The sequence below is a fragment of the Crinia signifera genome, chromosome 6, assembly GCF_055691185.1.
Source record: "Crinia signifera chromosome 6, ASM5569118v1, whole genome shotgun sequence".
NCBI lineage: Eukaryota > Metazoa > Chordata > Amphibia > Anura > Myobatrachidae > Crinia > Crinia signifera.
The window spans coordinates 253,924,060-253,935,450 of record NC_139222.1 but is presented as its reverse complement, the minus strand read 5'-3'; the positions used below and the strand labels follow the sequence as shown (position 1 = coordinate 253,935,450).

General features: G+C 46.4%; 1 protein-coding gene across 1 annotated transcript in view; it reads right to left on the bottom strand.

Moving 5' to 3' along the window:
- CEP55 (centrosomal protein 55) overlaps positions 1-10,953 on the bottom strand; it is a 51,776-nt gene extending 40,823 nt beyond the window's left edge. Inside the window, exon 1 of the mRNA XM_083149359.1 lies at positions 10,798-10,953. The gene's annotated coding sequence lies outside the window, so the exon portion shown is untranslated. The remainder of the gene's footprint in view (positions 1-10,797) is intronic.
- Positions 10,954-11,391: the final 438 nt, after the last annotated feature.

Sequence of the window (11,391 nt, the reverse complement as noted above, 5' to 3'; positions counted from 1 at the left end):
GGCAAGTGATACTTGTGAAAGAGGCCAGTGCTGAAAAGCGGTTCATCAACTGGACCCATGATCCTGTGATCCCATCAAAGAAAACACCTGATGTGGATGAGACAAGTCCTGACCAAGTGATACTTGTGGAAAAGACCTGTGCTGAAAAGCGGTTCATTAACTGCACATGTGATCTTGCAATCCCACAGATGGTACCATCATCAGTTGAGACGGCCTTAACCCCTAATATAATACCTGAGCCAGTAACAGCCAGCAGTGTAACATCTGATAAAGCTGCCAGGCCAGGGAAAGGAAAGCGCAAAAAGCGGATACTCAGGTGGCTGTGGTACACCTTCTTCTGCTGTCCAAATATACCTGAGGACTAATGAACTCTGCTCGCCGCTCCTGACCGGCCCTTCTGTGACCCTCTGTGTACCGACCCGGCTTGTTGTAATTGGATTCTGCTTCTGTCTCACCCTTGTCTGCCTGTTACAGTGATACCTGCGTACCAGATCCCCCTGACTATACTTTTCCGATTGAAACGGACATTGGGCTGGTACCTATGCTGTACATTGTACAATAAATGTTACCCCTTTTTATGCCTTTATCTGCTTATCCATCCTATCAGTAAGCTAGGCGAGTGTGTGTGTGTGTCTGCAAACAGAGCAGGTTTAGCTGAAGAGGTAAAGTGACCCCTGCGTACCAGATGCCCGTGCTGGTAATATTCCCGATTGTATTGGACAGTGGGCTGTGATCTATGCTGTACGATATAACACTACAACACACAGCACTAATTCAGCATTTCTGTTTAAAAAAAAGTGGTACTTGTTTCCTAGCACGGCCACAAATCTTATGGATCGTGTACCTTTAGTTAAGGTACACGATCCATAAGATGGACCCGATTTCATTTGAAATCAGGTCCATTTGGCCGGCTAGGATAAAATATCGGGGGCATCGCGTCGGTCGGGACCGTTAACAATGGTCCCGACGCGACCGACGCGATGCCCGCGATTTCCCCATAGGCTTCAATGTTAAAAAATATTTTAACATTGAAACCGTGTCGGGAAAGGTAAAATATCGGGGGCATTGCGTCGGTCGGGACCATTAACATAGGTCCCGACGCGATGCCCCCGATTTTTACATAGGCTTCAATGTTAAAAGATTTTTTAACATTGAAATCCTGAAAAAATGTGAAAAATGTGAAATGGGCCAATATGACCCATTTCACATTTTAGATGTCCCCGTCGTCACCCCACGATAGACGCCAACCCGAAGCGTGGCGAGCGCAGCGAGCCCGCGAGGGGCGGCGGTGCGCGTCCTCCGACCTTTTCATTCCCCTACTATCCACGTCGGCGTGGAGTTGAGAATAGAATAGTGTGGCGAGCGCAGCGAGCCACCGAGCCCGAAGCGTGGCGAGCGCAGCGTGCCCCGTGAGGGGACGCGGATACCTTCACAGTTATACGCGTCCCCTCGCGGGCTTCACAGGTGTCCGTGGCGACGCGGACACCTGTGAAGTCCGCGAAGGGACGCGTTTACCTGTGAAGGTATCCGCGTGCGCTCGCCACGCTTCGGGCTCGGTGGCTCGCTGCGCTCGCCACACTATTCTATTCTCAACTCCACGCCGACGTGGATAGTAGGGGAATGAAAAGGTCGGAGGACGCGCACCGCCGCCGCTCGCCACGCTTCGGGTTGGCGTCTATCGTGGGGTGGGGTGTACGCCGTGACATTTGGGGGGGGGTTGGGAATATTTTACATTGAATCCAATGTAAAATCGGGTCCCAGGGACCCGATGTACATTTAATTAAAAAAAAAAAATCGGGTCCAAAATCGGTCGGTCGAGACGATCGCATCGCATGCGACCAAATCGCATGCGATGCGATCGACCCGATTTTTCCGACACGACCACCCCGATGTAAATCGGTGTGGCCGTGCTAGGAAACAAGTACCAAAAAAGTTTTGTAAAAAGGAAAACTTTGTTACGTGTCAACCGACACTGCTGTAGTGGACACTGTAGGGTGAGAGGTAATTATTAAGGCCCATACACACTTGAAGATTTTCATTTCAAAAGACTTTGCCAAAATCTTTGATAGCTATATCTTTCACCAAAGTAGTGCGTACACACTGAGCTATTTTCCCCAAAGAGCAAGAGATTTTCAGGAGGCGAAAGACTTTGCTGAAAATCTTTCATTATTAATGGGCTGGGTTTGAATTCCAAGGGTTCCATATACACAGTACATTGGTGGCAGTGGGCATATAAATATATAAACATTGGTGGGCAGTGTTGATGCTAATTTATGATTTATGCATTGCTGGCACAGACCAGCAATGTATACGTTACTGCCAACACTGCCCACCAATGTTTATATATTTATATGCCCACTGCCACAAATGTATATTTATTTAAATGCAAACCCCCCCCCCCCCCATGTGCCCCTGGAGTGACTCGGCGGCCGTCATCACATCCCCCTCCAGCCCCTTCCCTCCCTCGGTGAGATGTGGCCGCATAGTTCCCCTGTGGAGCAAAGCGGGTAAGCGCCCTCCCTCCCCGCCTGGGGCGCCCCGTGCCCTACACTATCTCCATAGCCGTCCCCAGCAGATAGTGACGCCCACAGCTGCCCACCAATGTTTATATTTTATATGCCCACTGCCACCAATGTATTCATTTAAATGCACCAACAATAAATATATATATATATATATATATATATATGTGTGAAGAAACCGGCACTCCAGCAATAAAATGAGATATCTGACCGGGGTGCTGCAGGTAGAGGAAATGCAAGGGGGATGGCGTAGCAGCACTCCACGGATTTGAATAAGAAGACTCCAGACACTGGTAACAGTCAACGTTTCGGAATTTACTTCGGTTTGTCTTGAGAACGGAAGTAAATTCCGAAACGTTGACTGTTACCAGTGTCTGGAGTCTTCTTATTCAAATCCGTGGAGTGCTGCTACGCCATCCCATATATATATATATATATATATATATATATATATATATATATATATATATATATATATATATATATATATATATATATATATATATATATATATATATATATATATATATATATATATATATATATATATATATATATATATATATATATATATATATATATATATATAGTGTGTGTGTGTGCATTTAATGAATACATTGGTGGCAGTGGGCAGAATAATATAACCATTGGTGCCCAGCAGGTTGTTAGCAGGGAGCAGTGCTGTCTGCTCCGTGTGTTTAGGCTGGGGGCGGGGCTAGCCTGGCCGGGGAGCAGGTCTCTGCAGCAGCAGCATCCAGCCGGCCAGCCAGACGGAGCACAGGGGTGAGTATTATGACGGGCGAGGGGGCGGTCCGCCGGGCTGAAAGTGGTTAATCTTTCAGCCCGGCAGGCGTACACACATGGCGATGATGGATGAAAAACCATCCATCATCGCCACATCTGCTGGTAAAACCAGCAGATGAACCACTTTCCTAGCGATGATGCGGGAGCGCGCATCATCGCTAGTCGGCAATATCCGGGGCATACACACTGGGCGATTTTCGGACGAAAATCGCTCAAAACGGCTGTTTTGACCGATTTTCAGCTGAAAATCGTCAAGTGTGTATGGGCCTTTACAGTGCCAAAAACTGTTACATTGTTAACAACAAAAATAAATAAATAAAATTACTGTTGGTGCTAAAACGTTCACACTAAAACGTTCACACTCGTGGCCCCAGTAACCCAAACTCATCCATAAATCTGACAAATTGATTTATTCAGAACTTCCCATTCATCCTGCCTATACCAATATGCAGTCTGTAATTGTAATAGTCACAAAGGAATCCTGCTCTCTTATTGGCTGAAACACTCACTACCCTGAAACCAAATGTATTATATATTAACAATTATGCACAACAGAGGACTTGTGTGTATGGGGGAAATTAAAGCCCTGTACACACACATCGATTTGCTTTTGATTCGATGTTAGTTTCGATTTTCTATTAGATCTGGCATTAGATCTGTACTTTTGCATTAGATATCGAATTCGATATCCATTCATGGCACATTGTACACATTTAATTTACTAGATCGGATTCGATATTTCCTTGGCTGCACAGTAGATTTTTCTGTTTGATTTTGTGAAAACGGGAGAGTGCATCGAATCGAATGTAGATCGGAAGTGACACGAAAAACATTCGATTTCGTTTAGGATTCAATTAGATTTTGCTTCTATAAGCAAAATCGAATAAAAAAAAAAAAAAAAAAAAAAAATCGATGCAAGTGTACAGGGCTTTACTAAGATGGGAGATCAATTTCACATGGGATGTCGCTATGGGTAACAGTCAGAATCTACTTATTTAGCATCTTCTAGAAGATAATAGATAGTATCCGATTGGTTGCCCATAGCAACTCCCACCTTAGTAAATTCCCGCAATGACTTATTTTGTGTGTTCATAAATGACCTTACATAGGCCCTTATTCTGGTCGGTGCGGATATATCCGCGTGCGTTCGGCCCGCCGATGTTTTGTGTCTGCGCATGTGCGAGCGGGGCGTACGGCCAAATTCCGCATGATATGTGAACACTCCGAACAGGGGGTGGAGAGGGGCGTGAAGGGCTATTTGGGCTCATTACCATATGCATACGCCCCGCGTTTCATGGGCGTTCCCATGCAAACGCTGGGCGTACGTATGGTAATGCGGCCGTGACGCACGTGTAGGGGGCGGACATATGACATCGCCGGATGTCAGCTGCCCGCCCAGATCCCTGCTTTTGCACGGAAAAAAAGTGTGGTCTGAGGTTGCGGGAGCTGGTGGAGCACTCTGTCCTGCATTCGATGGTCTGCGACCATCGAATGATGGGGGAGGTTCCCTTAGATGGAGGCGTATTCCGTGAAAAATACACGTGCGGTCCATTCGGCCAGCTTCTTACCGCATACGGACGGAGTTGGCGATCGTATGGAAGGCGGGGTTTCGCACGCACGGTCCTGGCCGCATAATCGGATCCGGCCGCACCGATCAGAATAAGGGCCATAGTTATATATAGGGGGATATTCTGATTCACTCGGAAAGCCACAATCACTCTCAGATGGACAAAACCATGTGCACTGCAGGTGGGGCTGATTTAACACGTGCAGAGAGAGTTAGATTTGGGGGGGGGGGGGGGGGGGGTGTACATCAAACTGATATCTATATTGCAGTGTAAAAATAAAAGCAGCCAGTATTTACCCTGCACAGAAACAATAAAACACCCAAATCTAACTCTCTCTGCATGTTACATCTGCCCCACCTGCGGTGAATATGGTTTTGTCCATTAGAGAATGATTGTGCCTTTTTGAGTGAATCAGAATAACCCCCATAGGGGCAGATTTATTAAGCTCGGTGAAGTGATAAAGTGTCTTGTTTTTATCACCGGCCAATCAGCTCCTAACTGTGAAGTTACAGGCTTGGTTTGTGAAAAAAAAAAAAAAAAAAATAAGACAGGTAGGAGCTGATTGGCCGGTGATAAAAACCAGACACTTTGGGCCTAATTTTGGTTCATTCTTTCTGACAAAATCCTTCTTAGATGGACAAAACCATGTGCACTGCAGGGGGGGCAGATGTAACATGTGCAGAGAGAATTAGATTTGGGTGAGTAATTTTGTTTCTGTGCAGGGAAAATACTGACTGCTTTATTTTTACACTGCAATATAGATCTCACTTTGAAGTAAAACCCCACCCAAATCTAATTCTCTCTGCACATGTTACATCTGCCCCACCTGTAGTGCACTTGGTTTTGCCCATCTAAGAAGGATTTTGTCAGAAAGAATGAACCAAAATAAGGCCCTTTGGGGCAGATGTATTAAGCCTTAACAAGAGATAAATCCAAGGGTGATAAGGAGAGATAAACGTCCAGCCAATCAGCTCCTTACTGACTTTTTTCAAACACAGCCTGTACTATGGCAGTAAGAAGCTGATTGGCTGGACGTTTATCTCTCCTTATCACCCTTGCATTTATCTCTTGTTAAGGCTTAATACATCTGCCCCAGTATCACTTCACCGACCTTAATAAATATACCCCGTAGTTACATAGTTGATGAGGTTGAAAGTAAGCAGTCAATTAAGTTCAACCTATATTGGATCTTGTTGCCCTTCTTCTCTGAACCCTTTCTAGTTCCAAGATTTGTTTTTCTTATGGAGTGGTGCCCAGAACTGTACACTAGATGAGGCCCTACCAACAATTTATGTAGTGGCAAAATGACACTGTCTTCCCTAGCCTCTGTGCCCCATTTTATGCATGCTAATACTGTATTAGCCGTTGCAGCAGCTGCTGGACATTGAGCAGTAAGACTACTGACATTGACCACACCCAAATCCTTCACCATTAAAGATTTACTCCATTTAATTTGGAGATTGCATGCTTGTTTTTGGTACATAGCACCTATGTACCAGGCGTACTCTCTGAGCACACACCCCCAGAGAGGGAGGAGGAGAAAACGGCAGAGTAGCAGCCACATGAAGAGAGCTGGGGCTCACTATATCTAATCACAAATTAGGCATTAAAACAAGCAATATCTTCTCTTCCCTATAAGTGCACAGGAAGGTAGAACATACTGTTGCAATTATTGGAAGCACATATTTTATTTGTACTACCAACTTTTCTATATAGTTTGATCAATATTTTGCTTTACAGAAGGTCCTGGTAACACATTTTCATTAGGAAGGAAAAAAAGAACGTTGCAAAGTCAGGTGTCCGGTCAAACAGGGAAAAGAAGAAATAAAAAACTAACTAAACCCACCCATAAAGCCCAAAACAAACCACCCCTATAACCCCCCACCCTGTACAACCCACCCCCAACTAAGGCGTACTTGGATCCCTTAACCATAACCTCTTTATTCTAAATTCTACTAGTCTATGCAAACTGCCCCCTCCCCCTTTATTTACAGGATATTATAACAAAGATATATCAGGGGTAGTGGACTTGACCTTTATGTGTAGACTGATCAAAATAAAAAAACTCCCCCACCATCATATTCATTGACAGTGCGTTCACCATAATGCAGGAACACATAGTATACATTATAAGTACCTATAACAGTAGTAAAATCAGGATGTATATATACGCATGATACGGTATTACTGAGGAAAAATAATAATGCTGCTAAAGGAAAATGGGTAGAAGCGGTGGAAGAGATATCACAAAAAGCAATGCAGCGTAAATGATCAATCCGGCCAGTCCTTAAGTCCATATAGTGTAGGAAAAACAGCAATAAGGTGTTTGTCCCCAGCGTCTCAGGGATAATCCAGGCAGCATTCTGGACATGCGAACATAGCTTCCCAGAGACTTGAAGCAACCAAGGCAAATATTACAGCAGACAGGGCCATAAAGGTACAGTATGTGTATCTGGGGCTGGTACAGGAGCAGTAGCGTTCACACATGTAGTGTGTATAGGCAGGCTGCCCTCCACGACCTCTGCAGTCTCCACCACACCATCAGGAGACGGGTCACCATAGCAAACATCATCAAACTTGCTTAAAAGCCTGGTAGTAGAGACTAGAATCGCCAAAATATTTTTTTGAGTGGAGAGTTCCATGATCCTATATATAGAAATATTATTCAATAAATCCTCAGCTGTAAAATAGCTCCACACAAAAGGAAGGGCGATGGCTAGCACCTTCCCAGGTATATATAGAATGTCAACGGCGTGAAGAGGGTCCAATAGGATAATATTCAGAGGACTCAAGGAAAATAGCTAAATATCTGTGCAGAGGATATGGTGACAGTGCTCCCCACTCATTCACTCCAAGTTGCGTCACAAGTATAGTCCAGCGTGTGGCAAGGGTCACCACTGCCCCGGAGTTTCAACCCACCTTGCAGGTTCCAGAAAATGTTTATCAGAAGTACCTGCTAAGCCCAGTGCAGGATCAGTTCTGTACAGGTACCGCAGCCCAGGAGTCAGGCCAGCAAGATGGCGCCAGCTTCTTCGTGCAGCCCGAGCGGCGTGCCTCAGAGGAGACAGCTCCCACTCTCTTCCGCCAATCCTCCGGAGAGTCACCAAACGCCCCCACCCGCCGATTCGCCCGGTAAGAGGCACCAGCACAGTCGGACACCGTAGCCGCACACCAGGGACTATCATGTTCAGCCAGAGCCGCCGCAGGATCCAAAATGCCACCCGCATCTGGAGAGGATGCACAGGGCACAGCAGGCCCAGCCGATCATCCAGGACTCCATAAGCCGTCCAGGATAGCCACGGGCAGCACAGGAGCGTCTCTGGAGACACCGGAGGTATGTACAGTATATGTCGTCCACAGGTCCCGGTGCAGGATAATTATACAGGACATTTATGGAGCTCACACTCCCCGCACTCGCTCTCAGTGCTGGCCAAGCCACACCCCACCACATTTTAATAGGTAAAACAACCAAGATACAAGTCCCATGTGCACCATAGTACAGGTTGAGTATTCCTTATCCGAAATGCTCGGGACCACGAGCATTTCAGATAAGGGATTTTTTTCCAGTTTTTGGATTATTTATTTTAACATACTTACCTGGTCCCCTGGTGGTGCTCCGATGGTCCCCCCGGCATCCACAGTGGCCTTCAGGATCCTCTTCAGCGGTCCAAGGGGATCCTGAAGCCCGCCAAGGACACTGGTGGAAGTGGTAAGTATAAAAAAAAAGGGGGGGGATGACACGGTTTTTGTATATTCAGATACAGGATACTCAACCTGAATTAACTTTTTCTTTTAGAAAACTGTGTAGCTGTCAGGGGTGTAGTATGACCTTAAGATAGTCGGGATTCCGACAGTCATTAGACCGACTCAGTATTCCATCCGACGGGATTCCGACACGGGGTGAGTACCGTGAAGCCCCTTACGGGCTCGCTGCACTCGCCATCAGCAACCCCTTTGTTACAGGCAAATGCACAGTTTTGCAATAATTTCTTCATTGCTTTATGATAGAGGCTACCACTGGTAGCCTCTATCATACACACCACATTTACACCACCGTAGTAGCGGTCAGGGCTGCCATCAGCAGTGGCATCGAGGGGGGCAGGTGCTTTTTACCCGCGCCCCACTACTCCCTCCTCCGTTGCAGGGAGCCGGGCATGGCGGAGAGAGGACAGGCTGCCGCCACAGCACAGCCTCTCTCCCCAGCTCTGCCCTGTGCTGAGCTAGGGAGAGAGGCAAGGGCAGCGGCAGCCTGTCCTCTCTCTCCCTCTCCTTTGTTTGCACGGGGGTGTGGCAATGTCCCTTCCGGTGGCCTGCCCGGTGTCCACACCTCTCCAGTTTAACAGGGTGCGGCTGACCTGTCTGTGGATTGGTTGCAAACATTAAAAATTTGCTCATTAATGCAAATGAGCCAAGTAAAATTGTGGATACACTGTTTTATACTGCACTAAAACACTTGTTTTACGCGACTAAAGAAAGCTTTATACACGGACAAGGGGAATATGAGGGAACATAGGTTTATAAGTTTCATCCTGCTTCATTTAGCATTTCTGAGTGACATTGGTACTTATTTTCTATAGTGTCTCGATGTGTGTGTGATTATATATATATATATATACACATACATACATACACGCCGTGACTATACAGGTATAAGGGAGGTGATAGCAAAGTGTCATTGTATGTATACAGTATAAGGGATGTGACAGCAGAGTGTCAGTGTATGTATATAGTACGTATAAGGGAGGTGATAGCAAAATGTCAGTGTATGTATACAGGTATAAGGGAGGTGATAGCAGAGTGTCAGTATGTACACAGGTATAAGGGAGGTGAGAGCAGAGTGTCAGTGTATGTATACAGTATAAGGGATGTGACAGCAGAGTGTCAGTGTATGTATACAGGTATAAGGGAGGTGATAGAGTGTCAGTGTATGTATACAGTATAAGGGAGGTGATAGCGTGTCAGTGTATGTATACAGTATAAGGGAGGTGATAGAGTGTCAGTGTATGTATACGGGACTATGTAAAAACCGGACCCGGACAAGACTCCGGACCACCGGACACGACATCAAAATCTACAGTCCGGAGCTTGTAGGGTCCGGTCCGTGGGTGTCCTGTTCGGGGGGGTGTCTTGTCCGGGGGGTCCCTGTGATAGCTATCATCAGGGACATGGGGAAGGGGTGATTACAGCCTCCCCGTGTGGTCCGGACCGTCCGGTTTTTGCTACATGCCCGGACCATACAGGGAGACTTTATTCTACCCGTCCTCCTCTACCTGGTGACAGGTGTGACAGGCAGCCCCCCCGGACAGGACACCCCCGGACCGGACGCTACAAGCTCCAAACTGCAGAGTTTGATGTCTGGTCCGGCAGTCCGGGGGTTTTGTCCTGGTCTGGGTTTTACCCATACCCTATGTATACAGTATAAGGGAGGTGATAGCAGAGTGTCAGTGTATGTATACAGTATAAGGGAGGTGATAGCAGAGTGTCAGTGTATGTAAACAGTATAAGGGAGGTGATAGCAGAGTGTCAGTGTATGTATACAGTATAAGGGAGGTGATAGCAGAGCGTCAGTGTATGTATACAGTATAAGGGAGGTGATAGCAGAGTGTCAGTGTATGTAAACAGTATAAGGGAGGTGATAGCAGAGTGTCAGTGTATGTAAACAGTATAAGGGAGGTGATAGCAGTGTGTCAGTGTATGTATACAGGTATAAGGGAGGTGATAGCAGAGTGTCAGTGTATGTATACAGTATAAGGGAGGTGATAGAGTGTCAATGTATGTATGTATGTATGTATGTATGTATACACCACGTATAAGGGAGGTAATAGCAGTACATATTTAAATGGCTGCTGCAGCCTGTATAATGTACATATGACAGGGGAAGGAAAACGGGAGTAATAACGCACCTATGTCCGTACAGCCAGCAGCGCTCACGTCCCCGTCTCAGCCTCTGAAAGGCAGCTGCTCTAATAACAATGACAGCTGCCGGGAAGCCCCATCGCGGCGACAACCTACTTCCGGGCCGTTTGAAACCCGCGCCGTGCCCAGACACGTACAATCTAATGACGTCACACGTAGAGAGCGGGCACGCCCGCCCGCCACCCAATCAAAGACCATAATATGCAGAAATTCATGTCTCCGTAACAGGCGCCATTTTTCAGGAGACCAGGACGAGGACAATCCATTCCTAAACGTTGTCAACTACCTATGGCTGCCTGGACTGTTTGGAGTCTAGCCAATGGTATCATCAGTGCCAGTTCCCAGTATTAATTATAAGGCACACTGATCTCTAGGGTGAGATGCATTTAAAAAAAAGTTTTCTCATGGCCAATAGATCATGAGTCAACTATGTAAGACTGGATTATGGACCTTATTCTGGGCCATTTGCTCCCCTGGACATTCACAAAGGGAATCAATGGTGTACGACTGTTCACCCGCATACACAATTGCTTGGTGTATGCGCATTTGCAGCCGCTTGGTGCAAGCGGGCATGACAAATT